Source organism: Anneissia japonica, unplaced genomic scaffold (genome assembly GCF_011630105.1).
Source record: "Anneissia japonica isolate Jap-2015-1 unplaced genomic scaffold, ASM1163010v1 scaffold10985_len45023_cov126, whole genome shotgun sequence".
In the NCBI taxonomy this organism is placed as follows: domain Eukaryota; kingdom Metazoa; phylum Echinodermata; class Crinoidea; order Comatulida; family Comatulidae; genus Anneissia; species Anneissia japonica.
Genome location: NW_022747391.1, coordinates 1 through 9,619, shown reverse-complemented (window position 1 = coordinate 9,619; position 9,619 = coordinate 1). Strand labels below are relative to the sequence as shown.

Below are 9,619 nucleotides of genomic sequence, written 5' to 3'. Positions count from 1 at the left end.
GCCTAAATACAGAATTCACAAAGGCAGGCGATTTTTTTCTTTATGCTTGAGGGTGGGTTTCAAGGAAAATTTACAGACGAGCGTATACAGACGTCAATCAACATTTGGTTGCTCAACTCAAAAATGGAACTTGTAATGCTCGTTAGAAAATGAAAAAAATATATATATATATATTATAATTATAATAATAGGTCAATTTATAAGACGAAAATAAACAAGGTGTCTATTAAACATCAAATAATAATAATAATAATAACAATAATAACAACAATAATAATACAAATGACATTGCAGCGTTTGTAAAATGTTTGTCACTGGTGCTGGGAACAGTCCCAAACCAAAAGTGTGGGGCCAGGCCCTCCCCCCCAAGTAGAAAAAGTGGGAGGGCCAATGGCCCCCCCGCTTCCGCCGCCGTTGGATGTGATGATGACGATTTTACTATATAAAAGTGTCTTGGAAACTAAACACAGCAATTTATAGTAATAGAATACATGTCATGAAAGACGCCCTCTCAGGACGTGAGCAATATTGTATCGACAAAATTGGCCAGTGCCAACTGTCAGAGCCTTTTTTTCTCAAAACTTGTTCTTTTTGCTTTAAAATGTGTTCAAATATTTAAAAATTTAGTAATCAACATCATCATTAGTTTCTCCATGTTTATTATACTGCAATCACAGTTAAGAATTGAGATTTGATTTTAAGCCATCAAAGACATTTTTTATGTTTTCTTTTATTTTGAATGATGTATTTTTGTGATGCTCTTTTAATTTATGTTGACTCAAAAATTTCCACACTAAATGAAAACAAGATTCCAATTAGATAAAAAGAAGAAAGATGCTCTATTACTTCTTTACTATTAGTATTCAATGTTTCAACTGCATTCCTGACACTATGGGCGCTACTGAGATCAGACTCATCTGGGTTTGGGGGTTCGAACGAACCCCGCCGTTTGCTAGCTGGCTCCGCTTGGATGGCAAAAAAAAAAAACTTAAAAAAAAAAAAACAATCCTGTTCAAATAATCTTTATAGACAGTAGCAACTTTTTACAAGTTTCAAGATGGAACTCTTAATTATTTATGTGGTCAGCGCAATTGGTTGGTCGTTTAACATCTTCAAAAGGCTCCACTTTTTCCAAATTTGAAACCCCCCAAAAAAATCCTAGTTACGGGCCTGATCAGTGACATATAAACTATGAGTCTGGAAATGTTGGGCTGAGAGGGGAGTGAAGGTAAATTGGGGGGGAGCTAGCTCACAAAGATAAGGTGATTTTTATCTACTTGAAATAATTTATTTCTTTTGCTTCGAACATTAAATTTTTATGTTAGAATTTTACATATGTACTGTTTTTTTTTTAAACGTTTGGGTTTCCTTTTTTTTGGACAAATAAGGTTTCTCTATTTTATTAAAATCAAAAGGATAGGCCTACTGGGTTTTGCTAATACAGCCTATGGATGTGTGCAAAACCTACTTTAAAACACTTAATGGCTCCTGGGGAGTACTATCAAATCAACCAAGTATAGTGTGTAAGGCTGGGGTTTAGCCAGAAAAACAAAATAGGCTGCCCAAAATGGAAGCTAGTGGGCGTGGCCCTGAGCCGATGGGTGGGCCACGCAACCTCCCAAACATAAGAAAAAAAATTAGAAAATTATGATCTTTAGAGGGCATTTAAAGGTGTTTAAATGTTGGAAGAAACGGCACTATCTATGTTACATGAATCTAAAAAAACAATAATAGTTTGTTTCAGGTCATTAATTAAGCGATGATTCCACCTTAAATTGAAAGTACGTAAATATGCATCAGACCAATCAAAACGCTTTTGCTTATTAACAGAAACAGATGCGTGTTGATTATTATTCTGCGGTGTGATATCAAATAAAATAATATTATGTAACTGACTTATTTATGTCTTTTTATATTTTGATTATATTTGACTTTGTACTTGAGTATGGTTTTTAATTGTACTTTTGATGTTTCCTTCTGTGTTTTCTTGTTTGTGTTCCTTTGTACATTTGAACTACACTACTTGGGCTGCTACTATACTTATGGGTTTTAATAAAGAATAAAGAGTTTATCATTGTTAAAAAAAAAATCATTGACTAGGATAAAGATTTCCCATACGAATAGAATATACGAATGGTACTGGGTAAAAGACAACTTGATTTCTGGCTTCGAACAAGGTCTTCACTCGTAGAAGTCTTAGGAAGATAAGCCTATGCAGTAGTGACATTAAAGGGTCGGGACCAGGACATACCTTCAACTTTAGATGACAAAGATTGAGATATCTTAAATAGACACAATGCATACACAGCCTAGTTCTAGAGTCCAGTTAAAATATGTAATAATGTATTTGTGAATTTTCTTTCCTTATAGTTAATTATGTCAAGTCTGTAAGTAAAAACAACATTTACAATATAAAAAATTGACACTGGATTAACTAAAGGAAAGAAAATTCACAAATAATTTACTGAATCCGGAATGAATTTATTCCCTATGATGTAATATTGTATTGGATGACATATAATCATATTTTTTACTTAAACATTATGTGTCAATATTTATTAATAGTAAAATAAATTAGATTTAATGTAAATATGGAAGAAGCATGAAGAAAGAAGAATAGGGAAAAAATTCAGAGCAGCTGAAATATTTACCAAAAATAAACAATAATAATCCTTTTGTCAATATTGCATCATGTTTTTGTGAAAATTTTTTAGTCTCTAATCTTCAGAGGTCAAGGTGCCGGCATCCTACATGTTTCATACATGTGATTTCCAAGATTTCTTTATATGAAAAAAGGTGTAAAGCTTTTAGTAATGCTATAAAGGCCAAAAAAAAAAAAAAAAAAAAAAAATTGGATGATTCTGAAGAATATGAATTTTGCCTTGAATGATTTAGTAGCAGTGCATATGAACAGGCTAAGAATATGCTAGGAATTGCATTTAAAGATAAAAACGCACCCACGGCAACACCCCCTGGCAGTGTATGACAGTTGCTTTTGAGTTCGTAAAAGATATAATAATAATAATAAGATTAAACGCCTAATAGCCTAATAATGTATAATGCGAGTGTGCGTATAATAGAATAGTTTTAAGAATATATGAAAAATGTTGCATATTTACAGAAGAAACTGTGTGCGATGTTTTATTTAAGATAAAATTGTATAAATAATAATAAAAAATATAATAATAAAGTAATATAAGCATTTCTTTCATATTGACATACAAGTAGAAATCATGATTCTTAAACTTGGAAATCCTGGAACCACTATGCGCTATAAAATGATTAAGACATTTTCATATTATAAATAGCATCCTGAAGAAGTTTGTTGCATAAAAGGCTTTGTGTTCAATAAATTTTATTTTATAAGTGCTGTTCGGTATATTTTTTTTGACTGATTTAGTTCAATCCAATTATTTTTAAATAGTAAACCAATATTTTATGTTACTTACGCTAGCTTTCGTCTTGTTGTCAACAAGACGTCATCAGCTGAATGAGTTCAGTTTATTATTCACAGCTACTCAGGTGTCCTATATTGGAATAAGTCACTTCAGGGAGATCATATAGTTCAAATTTGTTTTCATGTACTTTATTTCAGTTTCTGGTTTTACTGCTTTTTCTTTGTAAGCATTTCAAGCTTTCTAGTCCTTATTTTTGTTGAAAGTAAAGTGATCAATGAAACCTGTAAGCTTGTAAAATAACATACTAGCTACAAATCCATAGCTTCTTTCAAATTACTATACAGTAGTTGACTTTTTCAAATTTTTCATCTGTCCACTTAAAGACTAAATGACACTTACAGCCAGCCAACTGTTGCCCATTTGGATCATCACAGGACTGCTGCTCTTCCAATGCTGGTCGTATCTTTCATCATTGATGTTGAATAGCGAGCTTCTAATTAAAAAATAATTAAAATCAAAAAAGTGCACAGTGCCTTTGATCATTGATTTGGAATTTACACTATATAAATCTATACCATATTATTATTATTATTATTATTATTATTATTATTATTATTATTATTATCATCAATCTAACCATTAAATTAAACATTTGCTGATCTGTACTGATATGATGTTAAATAAAATAATAATGATAATAATGATACTGGTATTACTTGTATTAAAAATGATGATGATGTTAAACAAAGCTGATTACCAGTATGTTAAAGCCAGACTCCGAAGGATAATTTATCTCTGTTTTGCCATTATAATATTTTTAGTATTTTAATATAAAGAAAACAACTTTTTTTTTTTGCATGGATAATAAAATAAAAATTATGAACAAACAATATATAAACAAACAATTAATGGAATGCAAGTTGCATGCAAAATACTCTTTTGATTGGAAACCGTGTGCAGTGTTGATCAATATGACTGCATTGCCTTTAATAATGAGTTTAGAATATTTGTCAATTCTGTTTTATTTTAGATATAAAGCACTTTGCCCCCGTGGCCAACATGCTTAAATGTTGTTTCTGGGTGGAAAGAAACCAACTGTGCAGATAAAGTGCTTTATTCAAGGACACAAGCAAAATGCACAGCGAGGGATTGAAACCCTACAGTAACTTTAAGAACCAAGATTCCATTCCATTTATTGACAAATATACAAGTACAGTACATGAAATTTGTTTTCATGGGTTGGGAATACACATTATACAGATATAAATTAAATAATTACCTGAAAGACATAAATACATTGCATAAAATACTTAAATTATATTTAAATTAACAATAAATATAATATATGAGGGATGCCATCCCAAACCCAGCGTTACCGTCGCTGTATGTTAAACTGAGTAATAACAATGTATATGTCAGTACTCTACTGTACATACTTTAGTACAGCAAAGCTGTAATACTTTTACTCATAACTTTGGCAAAAGTAAATCAGTTGCAGTAATGAGCCATCATTTTAAAGCTTACGGTGTAAAGAATCAGAATATATTCAAAACTCAATTTTCATTTGTTGGTTACGGCTGCTGGTTTTTGTGATGACTACTGAATTATTCACAATTAGAATTGAGTTTGAAGCATGTAGGGCCTATAGTAGTAATTACTATGCCATTCAAAGATATTGTTTGTTTTTTTCTTATTTTGACTGCTTTTTTTTTTTGTGATGCTTTTTCAATTTGTCCATCAAAATAAAAAAAATTATATAATAGAAAAAAGATGCTCTATTACCGTTTTACTTACTATTCAATGTTTCAACTGCACTCCAGACACTATCATAGAGGGCGCTATTGAGATAAGACTCATTCATCCTGACATATGTGGACTGGGTACTCTGCTTGGCTTGCTGGCTTTTAATTGGTCCATATGAAATCAGAGAGTCCCTGCTTCTACTCGCTATAGATTTCGCTGCAACAGAATTTTTCTGCTTTTGGTGTAAAACTTCTGAAATTTTGCTGGAAGAGCAGGAAAAATTGATTATTGCATACTATAACATGTAAATAAAAACATATTGGTTTATTCATCTAATCAATTAAAATACTGTTGTTGTTATTAAATTTATATTCTATCTGAAATGATTCTTTTTTTTTTGGATTTGCATATAGTGATATTTACAGGTAGACCTATTTATACAGTAGTACAAATAAACAAGGTCTCTATGCTTTCCCCATTAAAACACTAACAAAAACCAACAACCTGCATAAATACCACCGTCCTATACATTTTACTGTTGTATTTTGTATTGATATTGACCAGAGGCTTAGAGATGACCACTTGATGTGTTCTTGGGCTTTCCCATGTCATCTCTAATCACACCCCTGGTCAATATATTGAAAGGTATTTGAGGAATCCTATATTCACATAAAAACTGTTTCATCTTTATAGGGAAGGGCATTTAAAAGGCGAATTTTCAACACTGCATGAACAAATCAAAGGCAAGATCTTTATTTACCTGAGAGTATTTGTAAAAAATCAGCTGAGCTTCTTGTTCAAAACCTGGACTGTTGATTGGGATTGGGGGGAAGGGGGAGGGGACATTAATACATAAAATCAGATGTAACCTATAGAGTAAGGGCAGGCATAGAAGAGGTGGGCTTATACCCCAAAACACTGCAGTATCACATGAATAGGAAGAGTCTGTACACATACCTGTCTCAATTGTTTCCAAATACTCTTAAAATGTTTCTCAAGATATGAATTTGGGAAGATATCAAATTCTACATTTTTTTCTGTCCTCCATATCGCCTTTCTTTGCTTGTTTCAACCTCAGTTTTAGTTCACCATCAGGTCGAAGGTCAATAGTCAGGTGGGCTTTGCCTAGTGCTTTTGAACTACAGTAGATGCAAATGTGGAAAAAAAATGTTGACTGTTTGTACTATGCAGTTTGCTAGATGCATCTTTATTTGTTTGTTTTTTTAGAATTATAATATTTTCTAGTATTCTGAAAGAAATACATTTGTTTTGCATGTTTATTGTCATTTATGAATAATAAAATAAAAATTATGGACTCAGGATATAAACAATAAATAGAATATAAGGTCAGTGCAATATACTCTTTTAAGCCGATGGGAAAACCCTAAACAGTGTTCATTCACTGAGTTCATTGTGTTCCTCATTAAATCAGACTGCTTTCCTTAGGTGGTATGGCTGTATATTTATAATAAGCGCATATTACAATAGTCTCTATGCGCTTGAAATGCAAAGTCTTGGAAGCAGAAGTAAAAAACCGAATAATATCCTAAGACTAACAAAAGCAAACAACCACAGAGACAAAGAGAAGACAGCAGAAGGAACCAGTCTCACTGCTCTGTTCTCCAGCATTTTAGGCCCAAATGAATAGGGCTCGCTGGAATATGATTCACAAAAGGCTAAAAAAAGGAGAACTGATTAAAAAGAGCAAAACAGGTGAGTCTTAAGCCTCGTCTTAAACACGGAAACAGATGGAGACTCACGAACAGTGTCAAGTAATGCGTTCCAAAGATTTGGGGCCAAGACACTAAATGAACGCTTGCCAAAAGATTTTAAACGGCAGGGTGAACAGTAGAGTATAAATGAACTGGTTGTGGATCTCAGAGTGCGTGAACAAGTAGCCGAACGTAAATTGAATAAGGTCAGATATATATTTATATGTGGAATGATGGAGGAGAGATTTATAAACAAAAAGTAAAATCTTGAACTCGATGCGCTGTTTGATGGGTAGCCAGTGGAGAAGACGAAGAGTAGGAGTGATGTGTAGGGATCTAGATGTACCACCAACAGCACATTAAGCTGGAGTTGTAGTTTCCTAGTTACAGAATTGGGTAGTCCATAAAAAAACTCCATTACAGTAGTCGAGTTTTGATGTGACAAGTGCATGGATTACTTTTGCGGTGGCATCTTTAAGTAACCCCAGTGACATGTTTGATGCTGCAAATTTGATAAGAAACTGTTCTGCATATATTAAGGACATGTTTCTTCAATGACAAGGTGGAATCCTGTGTAATACCAACATTGCGAACCTCTGACGATGGAGTAATATTAATAGAGTTGCCAATTCTGACTGACCATACTCGCGCGAATAAGCGCCCGGGCGCTTAAAATATTTTTTTGCACTTTCTCAGGGGCGTTTATTCAAACGGGGTGCTTATTCGAACGGGGCGCTTATGAAAACGAGAGTGGAAACTGAGGGGGCGCTATGGAAATAGAATTAAATCGAGGGGTTCTTATGGGAAATTATTAAATTTAAGAGGCACATTTTGAATGAAAAAAGATTATTTAAATGGTGCTTAGGCGAAAAAATAGCCCAATCATCCAGAGAACATATGGCTCATGACAAGAATGTGTGAATATCATAATAGCAAAATAGCAGATGCAATTAGTGGTGGTGGGTAGTGGTTAGCTTGTTGGCCATTGGCCGATTGAGATTAGCAGGATGGCAGGACCATTGTATTCTTTATTGAAAACTTAGATGAGAATGTGCTAAAGGTCGGAAAAAGAAAAAGAGGAGTAGGACTATAAGCATAGACATATGTAAAAAGAGTAAAGTTGGAAATATACTGTCTGTCCAGGGATCGGAGCTCGGCCATCAGTCCAAGAGAAATATCCTCATTTTGATATTGACCTAAAGAAGAATGTGTTTCCACTCTGCAGCTCAAATCATGCCAACAACCACAGTCCCAGGATTGATTGGATTATTGACTTGCTAAAAAGAAAATCTTATGAAATTATTAGAAGTGGGCGCTTATTCAAACGGGGTGCTTAAGGAAATTCTCACGTTAGGAGGGGCGGCTATTCGAGAGGGGCGCTTATTCAAACGGGGCGCTTATTCGCACGAGTACGGTATTTATAACATATTATCCGATAAATTTTTGGAAAGCAGCCACTTTGCTAATTTTTGCTGCGGAAATGGAGCCCAACGTTTCCGATAAGCTTTCGTATAAGAAATCAGATAATTTATCATAAAAAAGCTCAGAATGCAAAAATAAAATAACCTTTGACCGATGTCAAACCGCCATGCAAAGAATTATTTTTGAGAGTTAGTTTTTACGGGAACTATTCATAGTGGCCTACTGTATGCTTAGGATCAAACACATTAAAATTAATATAAGTAGGATATGTCATACTTATTAAATAATATAACGGAAACCTGAAATGGCTGAGCTCGACGTCGACAGTGCCTAGCTGGGCCTAGGTCTAAGGTCTATCCCTACCTACTGTATCGTTTATTGTACTGTAAAGCACACCAAACAAAGCTAGCATTCTTTATCCTCTTTTTCTCCAGTACATTTTTACAGCAATACAACTCACTGTGATGTATTAATTAATTCTAATTTCCTTGTCATATATATTGTTTCTAAATACGGGTTCTAATCATACAGTATGTTATTATTTATGCATTTCTATATGTCTTATATTTTTGTAACCTTGCAATGAAATGTTTGCCGCCTAGTATTTCAATTTTTGAACAATAAATGAAATCTTGAAATCTTGAATTTCTATATAAAACTTCTATATAGAAGTACAATAAAACATCATTGTGACAGTATTATTTCCCAGAATGAAATAGCATAGTACTGAATATTTCGTTCTTGGCCTCACACAAAAAAAGGGTAAACTGCGTGTCAACAAAATGAATGTTACGATGTTGAACACATTGCACTGTTGTCCATAATGTTGCATGATGGAATAAAATATTTGGAGGGAATTTTAAGATACTTTATTAGAGAAAATTATGGCAGAAATTATAAGTGCTGCGGAAACACGGCCTTAAATACGGGTTTACAAGATTTGATCCTTTCACCCATTTTTTAGATATGAAGCACTTTTCCCTCAGGGTCCATGTGATTAAGTTTTACTTGTGGGTGGACGCAGATAAAGTGATTTGCTCAAAGACACAAGAGAAATGCACAGTCAGGGATTGAATCTCCAACCTCAAGACTCAACATTCAGATTCCAGTTTAATTATATACATACAGTACATGAAATTTGATTTCCTGAGCTAGGAATACACAAAATATACATACAAGTGAAACAATTACTTAAAAGACAAAGATTAAAAACATAAATACAGTGCATGCAATACTTAAATTACAGCTAAATTAATAATAGAATATACAGTAAAGAAGGTCTAAATGAGGTGTATACTGAGCAGAGGAGGTAAACAAATTTGAGTTGTTTACAAAATGGATCAA

At 33.3% G+C, this 9,619-nt stretch overlaps 1 long non-coding RNA gene across 1 annotated transcript; it reads right to left on the bottom strand.

Moving 5' to 3' along the window:
- Positions 1 to 3,567: 3,567 nt before the first annotated feature.
- LOC117120465 lies at positions 3,568 to 6,260 on the bottom strand. Its single transcript, XR_004447354.1, has 3 exons — positions 6,099 to 6,260; positions 5,193 to 5,404; positions 3,568 to 3,891 (listed from the first exon to the last, which is right to left on the bottom strand). It is a non-coding gene; the product is annotated as an uncharacterized LOC117120465 (long non-coding RNA).
- Between the last annotated feature and the right edge of the window lie 3,359 nt (positions 6,261 to 9,619).